We start from the raw sequence: 10,176 nt of genomic DNA on the forward strand, positions 1-10,176 counted from the left end.
TCTCTCTCTCTCTCTCTCTCTCTCTCTCTCTCTCTCTCTCTAGCGCAAGATTTACAAAAAGACAAATACACGTGTAGGGCTTTTCATAAGCCTAGTTCTTTTTTTGTTTTTTGTTTTTTTGTTTTGGTAAAACACATAAGAAACTGGATTATGGGCAACAGTCATTTTGATATTGACAAATAGTACTACAGCTTATGATTATGACGATGATGATATATGCTGCTGCTGCTGCTGCTGTTGATGATGATGATGATGATGATGATGATGATGATGATGATGATGATGGTGGTGGTGGTGGTGGTTGGGGGGGTGTGGTACTGTTGGGGGTGGTAGTGATGATGGTGATGGTACTACTGGTAGCGGTGGTGGTGGTGGTGATGACGACAAGGATGGTGACAATTGTGGTTATGGTGATGATCGTGACGTGGACGATGGTAAAAATGAAACGCATTTTATAAAGTTATTTTATAGTCTTTGATTTGAATAGCAAGACCTTATAAACTACGTTTGAGTTTATTTTCAAACAGATGGTGGAGTCGTTGTCAGTCTCAGAAAAGAAGTGCAAAGATCTAGCTGATCCTACCAGTTATTAAATTGCGTATTTTCTTGCCAAGGTACCCTTCCAGCTGTATTAAAATAAACTTTAAACTGCTCTCTGACATGCCTGGCCCTTTCTGAAGCCATTTTGGTCTGTCCCCCTGAAACACCAGTAATTTTGTCTCCAACCCGAAGGCCATCTCGCATTACATGGGTGCAAGGGTCTTCAAAGATTCAGGCAGCGTGTAACTTGCAGCAGCACGTTTTCGCAGGAAATTAAATGCAAAGCACAACATGCAAGAATAGTGATGTCTATATTTTCGGGCATTTGGTTCATTTTGTTGCTCAGGATACCGAAGCGGGACACCATTATTCCGAACACATTTTCAACCACACGACGAGCACGCGAGGAGCGATAATTGAACACTCTCTTCTCTTAGGCCTAAGGGTTTCAGAAAGTCATCTCTGAGTGCAAATGCTTCGTTCGAGATGAAGACATGGGGCAATTCATTTGCTGGTTCACTCCTGGTAGGTTTAAAGAGCCGTTGCAGAGATTTGGTAAAAATCAGTGTTTGCTATTATACCACCATCTGACACTCTGTCTATGGTTCCAACTGTATAGAGCAGCTCATAGTTCGCATTGGCAACAGACATCATCACAATGATATGAAAACCTTTATAGTTGTAGAAGAATTATCCTGATCCAGGAGGAGCTGTGATGGCAATGTGCTTGCCGTCTACCGCGCCGACGCAATTCGGAAACTGCCAAAGGTCTTCAAAATGTTTGGCTTGTTCTTTCCATTCATCTTCTGTTGAAGGGAACTGAAACAAAAATTATGAGAATGAAGTTATGCGATAATAAACAGCATGTACAGTATATTATTTGTGATAAACGTTACTATATTTTGTTTTGTAAATTATCTTTTTGATCAGTACAGCCCTAACCCCACCCCCGCACATTCTCCATTACAGATGCCTCCATCTCCTGGAATGGCAGAAGAGAACATACCAAGCCATGTGGGTTCTGAAGTACAACAAGAGGAACGAGAAGAATCTCAGCCACTTCAGCCTACTCCATCCAAATCTGACCTTCCATCTGGCTCTGGTCTTCCATCTGGCTCTGGCCTTCCATCTGGCTCTGGCCTTCCATCCACTACAAGTTACAAGACCCCGTCCAAAAGAAGTCAAACAAGCCAGAATTAGAAAGTCTGATGATGACGAGCTCTTGAAAGTTGTGCGCAACAGGCTGCTAAATACTCATCCAATGCCAACCGAAGACGAGTGCGATGCTTTTGATAAAATGGTGGCCCATGATCTTAGAGGCCTTCTACCCGACCAGAGAGTACAGGCTCAAAAATTCATCACAGACGTTTTGTACAAGGCAAAACTTGGGCAATTATCCAGAACCAGTGGTCACCCTCTCATACCCAAGCCCAGTTACATCTAATACAAACGACACACTATCAGCTCAAAACAGTACTGACATAAAATATAATTCCTACCAACAATATCAGTCGTATTAAGCTAACCTTTTCTACCAGCCCTTTCATTTTATCATGAAAGGCTTTCTTCAAATAGTTCACAAAAGTTTATTTTGTCACATTTTTTGTCCATCCTCATGAAATTATTAAAATCTTCTCGACATGCTCTAATCTCTGTCAAGAGATATTTACATGAGACAGTTCAGCCCTCTTTAAAAGTCAATCTTTGGACCAGAAGCGACGAGGGCTTCTCTTTTACCGTATTTTCAGAACCTCGAAAATTGAAAGGAGATCAAGTGTCTCGCTATCCGTCATCCTAAAATACAGTATAGGCCCTACAGCCGGGATTTTCACTTCAGCGGGTAGTAAACCGAGTGACTTTTATTTTGGCGCAAACGCAGTATCAATTATTATGGCGCGAATGCAGTATCAATATGAGATTTACTGCAGTCCAGTTGGATCAATTTTCCTGACACGTAGGTGAGCCCCCCCCCCCCCCCCTTTTAATCATCTACTAAGAAAAAAAAAAGCAAGTATGAACCTTAATTTATGAAACATAATTATGTTTCAAGGGGTATGCCCCTATGCCCTATAATTTACCATAAACTACTCGTATAATAGTAATAGTATGTTGGTGTTTTATGCGTTAACCAAGGCTAAAAGAGATACATATGTACAATGTCCCATCCAAGGCATCCAGAAATAAGTTAGCTTCGGTATCCTCGGCCAATTCCACAGAGAAAATTCCTGACGTGGTCCTGTATCAAACCGTGATACTCGATGAAAAATATCCCCACACACAAATCAAACTCAGTTCTTCCGCATGCGACGACTTCGCGCCTACCGCTACACCACTGACACTGTTCAATAATTAGCCTACTTACTTCACAAAAGAGATAGTTCCCGGAAAAAAGCTCATTTCCGTACGGGGTACCAATTCGGGGATCGGGTCTGGTCGGGGCGGTTTGCCAGCCAGATTGAGGGCGCAAAGCGGCTATCGTGGCATAAGCCGATCACACCCGACTCGCCGACTCAAAAACAAACGCGTTTGTTTTCAGGCGGATCGCCCCCGACCCATCCCGACCCGACCCGATCCAATCCGCAGTGGGCTTGGAAACCGGTCATTTTGTCACACGGTCATCTCGTCGCGTCTCATGTGTGACGAAATGACTTCATTCATCTCTCTAAAATTTTGGGGGATCAGCGCCAGCAGTCTTGATTAAATTTTAGATCACCAATCCAAGCACGTAATCGTTCGAACGTGCCCTCTTGAGTAAAACTGCTCCCCCCACCCCCACCTCCGCCCCAACAATGAAAACAACTCAACAAAACTCATCCAGTTATAAACGGTATAGCTGATCAGATAAGCACGACTCGCACCCCCCCCCAGTCCTTCCACACACCACTCAGCCCTCCTCCAAGAATCGTGATTTGTGATTGCCATGTATACACATTTGATGCTTGCAGGTGTATGGCGACTGAAATGACCATCGCTGTTCAACCGTGTGGATTGGAGTGTGACGAAATGACTGTGACGTCTTGACTGCAGACCGGTGTTAAGAAATGACTGGAACCTAAATCATAGGAGGAGCCTTGAAAACTTATCAAACTACCCAAGCTCAGGATCTCCTCAACTGGGATGCGAAGCAGGTTCATCTGCACAGTGGTCTAGCATGATACATGTACCGACTGAGCTTTGAGCATGCATCAGGTCTGAGACATCCGAACAAAAGGCTTTTTGTGTGTTTTAGTAAGGTTTGACGGCGCATAAGGTCGTATGAGCGCCAAGGGGTGGATGTCAACAGAGAAGTACAAACTATGAGGAAGCAGGGTTACTCTGCTCACCTCTCCAGCCTCAACAACACAAAGTCTGCTTCGACTATCAAGGCATCCCCGAAACAGCAGTTCACAAGAGAGTGACAAACATACAAAAGAAGTAGAGGGAAAATTATGGCAATAATAAGGATGAGGAAAGAAAAAGCAGCAGTTCCCCCTACATTGTTCCGGTACAGTATGAGCATGACATTGATAAATCAGCCCATTTACAATTCTACTGTGCATAAGAACATGTTAATATCGCGCTTTAGGAATGGCCCAATTAAGACCCTTCAGTCACTGGCACTGTCCTGGTGGGGGCAAAAGGGTTTATTCATGTATCAGCTGGCAGAGGTAAAACAAAATAGCTGAAAGATCATTTGCCCACCTTGCTCCATCAATTTCCAACTCTCTTCTCCAACCCTTGAGACATACAACATCTGAGTCTAAATTCAAAATATCTTTAAAAGACACATAAAATAAAATTTAACATCATTTTTATATCAGTAGATTCAGGTTCAGTACAATGTTATGTAAATGACTATTTGTATCCATTAATGTATTCTGAGAATTGCATTGTAAGGTAATATAATGTACAGGTGTGTGCTCATTTCGTAACGATGTGTAAGCGTGGGCGAGCGACAAGCAAAGTACATGTAGATGTGTGTGTGTGTGTTTGTGTGTGTGTTTGGCGTGCATGTGTGTGTGTGTGTGTGTGTGTGTGTGTGTGTGTGAGCGCGTGCGTGTGTGTGTTAAGCGCCTAAAGCTGTGTTCACACGGGAGTGGGCGCTATAGAAATTATCTACATTATTATTGTTAGGCCTAGAACAAAAATTAATGTAAGAGTCAACAAACAAACGCAAAAACATGCTAGGGTCTGCCTCCCCCCCCCTCCAAACCCCCTTTTCACCCAAAGTCATAACTAGTGTCATGGGAGATACCATATACATATGCACATGGATATCTTGTATCATAAAAAAACCTGCCATGAGTATAACATTAACAGTCGAAAACCTGTCCTAACACCCACGTGTACAAGACAATCATCGCACAAACGACCACTTCCCACTTTCCGCCTTGCATTTTTTACCTTTATAATCACTGTCCAAGACATCCACCTGTCTAAGTACTCTAAGACGACCACTTTTCTTTTTTTCTCTTAAGAGTTTTACGGCACTTGCAAAGCAATAAGGTCATATAAGTTCCGGAGATTAGAGGTGTTACAAGGGAGTAACAAACACAAAAGAAGAAGGAGGGAAAATAGATGATAGATGTTTGACAGGAAAGAAGGAACAAACCACACCAGAGAACCGGCCAATCTCCCAGCGACCACTTTTCTATAGGACAATAGGTGGCTGTCTCGGACAATTTCGACTCTACTTGTTCGGTTTCTATTATACCTCTACTGTGTAATCAAGAAGACAACATAACAACTGAGCATATATGCACATAAATACACAACAAAAGAAATAAAAACACTTGGGAATAAATACTTTGAGTTTGAGGTTTATTATCAATCCCTTTATCCCGCACTGCAATAGCTTCAAGCATAATGTAATATAATGTTGCTGTCACTATAAGACAAATCAGAAAGGTGGACACAAAAGACATAAGTGAAAATTCAAAAAGTCAAATACACCAACTAAGAATACTGGATCCTTGCATTTTTATTTGTGCCTAAAAGGTATGAAAGTACAAATCTCGAGATTTTGATCATTTTTTGAGTTTTGATTAGTTATTGGGAAAGTGCTCAGTTCACAACCCCCTTTCCAAGAAGATATCTTCAATTATGATGAGATATCATCAAGATGGACAGGCCATGAACTTGGAACTGGTTTCCAACATAAATGCCCACTGTTTACCATAAAGCACTAACACATAACACAGCACAAAACAGGTAAGGGCAGGGCTAAGATGGAAGCCATGACCTCACACCTCTACAATGAAGAAAAACAAGAGGTAGTGTCTAGGGTAGTCCCTCAATCTAGAAAACCTCAACTCAAAATGCCTCTCTTTAGACATAATTCTTACAGTTAGTGCTTTTTTTACTCACAGTTCGGACTTTCTTCCATCAAAATATTTTCTCAAAAGCAGTTACATCGAAACTCAATGGAAGGGAAGGGGTGCTCAGGAAAGTGCTCACAGTAAAATGGCAATAAAAAGAAAAAATATGTCAGGAAATAATTTTTTAAAAAGGATTCATATAAACATATTTTTATCAAATACCTTTAAGTTTCAGGGAGCAAAGGTAAGATATCTGGGAATATCTTGATAAATAATAACTCAACCTGCAACTATTCATATACATTGTGTACTTTGCCTGTTCTTTAACAATAATTCGGTTGACTCGTTCTCAATCTCATTGTGTGTAAATAGAACATTGCATGTGTCAGCAGTAAATCGTAAAATTAAAAAAGGTACAAATCTGTAACAAGACCGTCATATAAACACCATTTTGACAGTGAACTATTGAAAGTCACATCCATCCAGTATACAATTTTAACAAGTATTAGTTGCAGTTGTTAGTAAGACACCCCTTACACCTTCAAGAAAATCAAGGTCATCAAAAGGAAGGGAAGTGTCGTTGTTTTTTTTTGTTACTTTTCTTTTACTTGGGTTGTCTACTTTTTCTAGAGTCCAGGCAAAACTGTATCACGCATACTGCTGATAGTCTGTCAAGATGCAGAAGGCCATCATAATTGTAAATAGAAATTTTTTTGACCTATGGTCATGGAATGCAATAAACTAAACTGCATCGTTAAGTTTTTGTCCAAGCCGCCATGGAACCCCTTGAAAATTTAATTTCAATGTACACATCAAAATGAAAACAGAGCAGAAGCCATTTTCAAGATGTCTAATCACTAGCAAAAAGTAAATGCTCCTCAAAAGCAGATTTACAATTGTTATAACATGAGGTTCAAGCAGATCACTTCTTAGACATCTACTTAAAATCAATCCAAAATCTCAGCAATGGCAAGAAAAACAACAGATAAAAAGAACCTAACAAAAAAAAACAAACAAAAAAGGCCTCTAACAAAACATCTAAAAAACCCGAACAGTCAACACAAAACAAAATCAAATAGGCCTACCTGTAATACGAAAATGTTACAACAATATGTATTGTTACAGTATGGCACTAATAGTATTTCTCAACATGGCAAAAATTTCTTGACAGGTGCGTAGAGACTGATCTGAAAGAGGCAAGCCTTATACAACGCCAAACTGGACATTAAAAAACCCAGTAAAAGTATCACTGGCCTTAAAATATTATTAGGAATGAATATTTCATATCTTAGAAGAATCAATAATTTGGACTCCATTTATATATAATTTCATCTTTCAAAACTTCCTTGCAAAGGTAGGTTCAAAACAAAACATTCAGCAGCAACTACCCTAAAAAGAACACAAAAATTAAACTAACTCACACACTGATGAAATCTGTTAGTCAGTGTGGACCCCCAGAGGATGACAGTAGTATGTTCTACCTTCAAACTTCAGGAAGACAGTTCATAGCCTTGCTTTCAAGTAGTCCCTTGCTGAAACACAACTAGAATCCCACATGAGTTTTTTTTCTCTCGGGAAGAAGGCTTTCTGAAATTATCCTAGATGAAGTCTGCTAACTTGACAATGACACAAGGCACAACCTCACAGAAGACCAATATTTTTTGAAAAAGGCGTGGAACAGTGAAAAAAAAGTGTTACGACCACAATTTTTGGGCGTGTGGAGTTATCAGTATCATCTTAAAGCTGATTTATTTGCCTTGCTTCCAATGAAATAAATATCTGTTTATCTTGAATAGAACCCAAGATATCTGCCTTTGAAGGAAATGAGGTCGCCTACTTTTAGTGGTGAAACTAGAGAGAAAATGGCCGCAAAAGTTTGGTAACTCTTATAGCTAAAGAGTCTTTGAAAACTGGAAAATGACATATTTTGTGCCTTTAATCAATGTTTTTCAATTAAATCCATATGGAAATGTGTTTTAATGGACATAAAAGAGGTTACGCCCAAAAAATAAACATTCAATAAAAAGTCCCAAACTTGCGGGAAATTAATGCCAGTTTCTCCGATTTCGTTATTTTGACGAGCGCCTGATTTCATCACGCCGACTAACAAACGTGAAAAAATGATCCATAAGATGGATAACTTGGTTGTTATGAGTTATATCAGCCCCCAATGCACATAACCAAAGGAATGTAACACTGGCCCATGGACAGCCTAAAGTATTTGAGTAACCAAAAAAACCCCAAGTCATATATCTTGTGTTTGACTTTAATAATGGGAGAGTGAAAAGCAAAAGAGTTGATGGTCCAATAGTCCATAAATATATACCCAATCACAGTAGTCAGTAGAATTTCAAACCATCGTCTTTGATTTTTACACCAAAACCTAGCACTGAACTTCTCAAACAATAGGCTGATGCACAAGATGAAAAAAAAACCAGTTGCAAACTCATTTTGGAATGTAATATAAATCATAAAGAGGGGCACAGCCACAGATTAAATGGAGTACTCACCAAAAATATAGCGAAGACCCAAAACATATTTGTATACTGATGCACAACCATTAGGGTGGTAAAATATCCCCCCAAAAAACATGTCAAAAGATGAAGAAAGGACACATGGACACAGAATGAATCTAGCAGCAAAGTGGTGGAGTATGGCACCTGGTATAACTTGTTAAAAATGTTATATTATACTGATACAAAACCAATAGACATAATCAGGCCCTGGTGAGTTATGCCTTATATCCTAAAAAAACAGTAGAGTCTAGTTCTGTCCTGTGCTGTATTAGCATACAAAGCATATCCATTTTTGTTAAATACTCGCATATATGAAAATCACTGATTTATGACAGCTTTTAAGACAACAAGAGAGACATAACCAGAAAAATTAACGAATTCTGTGTACACGGTGGGCCTTAGACGCTGAGCAAATTTTGAACAAGGGAGGTGCATAGCTAGCAGAAAAATCTCTAGCACAAAGCAGGCATAAATCTCTAGCACAAAGCAGGCGTAATTCATCAGCAGGGAACAGGTATTTATCATAAAATTGTACATTTCTTAACAAAATACTATGACCAAATGTATAAATTTGAACCCCAACAGTACTGTTGGAAACAACACAGACTTTTGAATGTATGGCTAATGAAATCAGAACAGATTTGATTTAAAAAATAAAGTTGTTGATAAATTAGTCTTTTGTCATGTCATTGAAAATAAAACAAATCTTCGAAAGTAGCAGCATCATAAACATTGGTGAAGGGAGAAAGACAATTTGGTAAAGGAATGTCAAAAGTGACAATGGAATAAGGAGATTCCTCATTTTAAAAAATACAAAACATTTGTTCCAGCAGATTGCATAGTTATTTCCTTTGTTCATAGTATAGTATAAATACATGTTCACTGTGCTATAGTGAGAGATTCATACACAAGATAGAATTACCAGCAGGGAGAGTGATATGTGGAGGCGACCTTAAATGTATTTAGACAAACAAAACACAACGGCACGGGGTCACAAGTTTGATCATGAATAAAATGCACTGTTACATAACAAGAAGCAAAAGAACATCAAAAATGATAAAAACAATATAACTTTAAAACTCGAATAGAATAGAATTGGATACATGCACATTTACATTTGGTTTTTCTTTGTAAAAAAAGAGTCATATAGTTCTCTTTGTTACTCTTAATAACATTTTGATTTGAACAGAAAAAAAGCTTTACCATATTAAAACTAATAAAACAGTTTAACTGATGTATGCACTCCGAACACTTGTCTCACATGTAGAAGGAAATTAATTTTTTGGTAGAAAGTATAATTTAACTTTGCACAAATAAAAAGAGCACCAAACACAAAGAAAACAAGTCTATTTATATAAAACTGTGCACTTTGAACATTGTCACCTTGATATAGCCATTGATCTACATTTTTGACTCAAAACAAAAACAGCAAAATCTATGCAGTGGAAAAATAAAGGTCATACGAGTAATCTGTTTAAAGAGTAACGAAGGAGATTAAGAGTGGTTCTTTCGACTGCAACAATTTTTATCCAAAGGACTATATCCAAAAGTAGTTTTAGTTTTAGTAAGAGTTTTACGGCACTTGCAACACAATAAGTTCACATAAGTGCTGAATATTAGAGGTGTTACAAGAGAGCAACTAGCATAAAAAAGGAGGAGACATCAGGACGATAGATGTTTGATAAGACAGGAGCAAACCACACCACAGCATCCGCCAACCACCCACTTCCACCCAAAAGTAGATGTTGGCATTCTTTTTCTTTACAGTGAGAGAATACATGACATGCCTGAAAGGGATAACAACTTGAATATTCATAAGTCAT

The sequence above is a fragment of the Aplysia californica genome, unplaced genomic scaffold (assembly GCF_000002075.1).
Source record: "Aplysia californica isolate F4 #8 unplaced genomic scaffold, AplCal3.0 scaffold00012, whole genome shotgun sequence".
Taxonomy (NCBI): Eukaryota; Metazoa; Mollusca; class Gastropoda; order Aplysiida; family Aplysiidae; genus Aplysia; species Aplysia californica.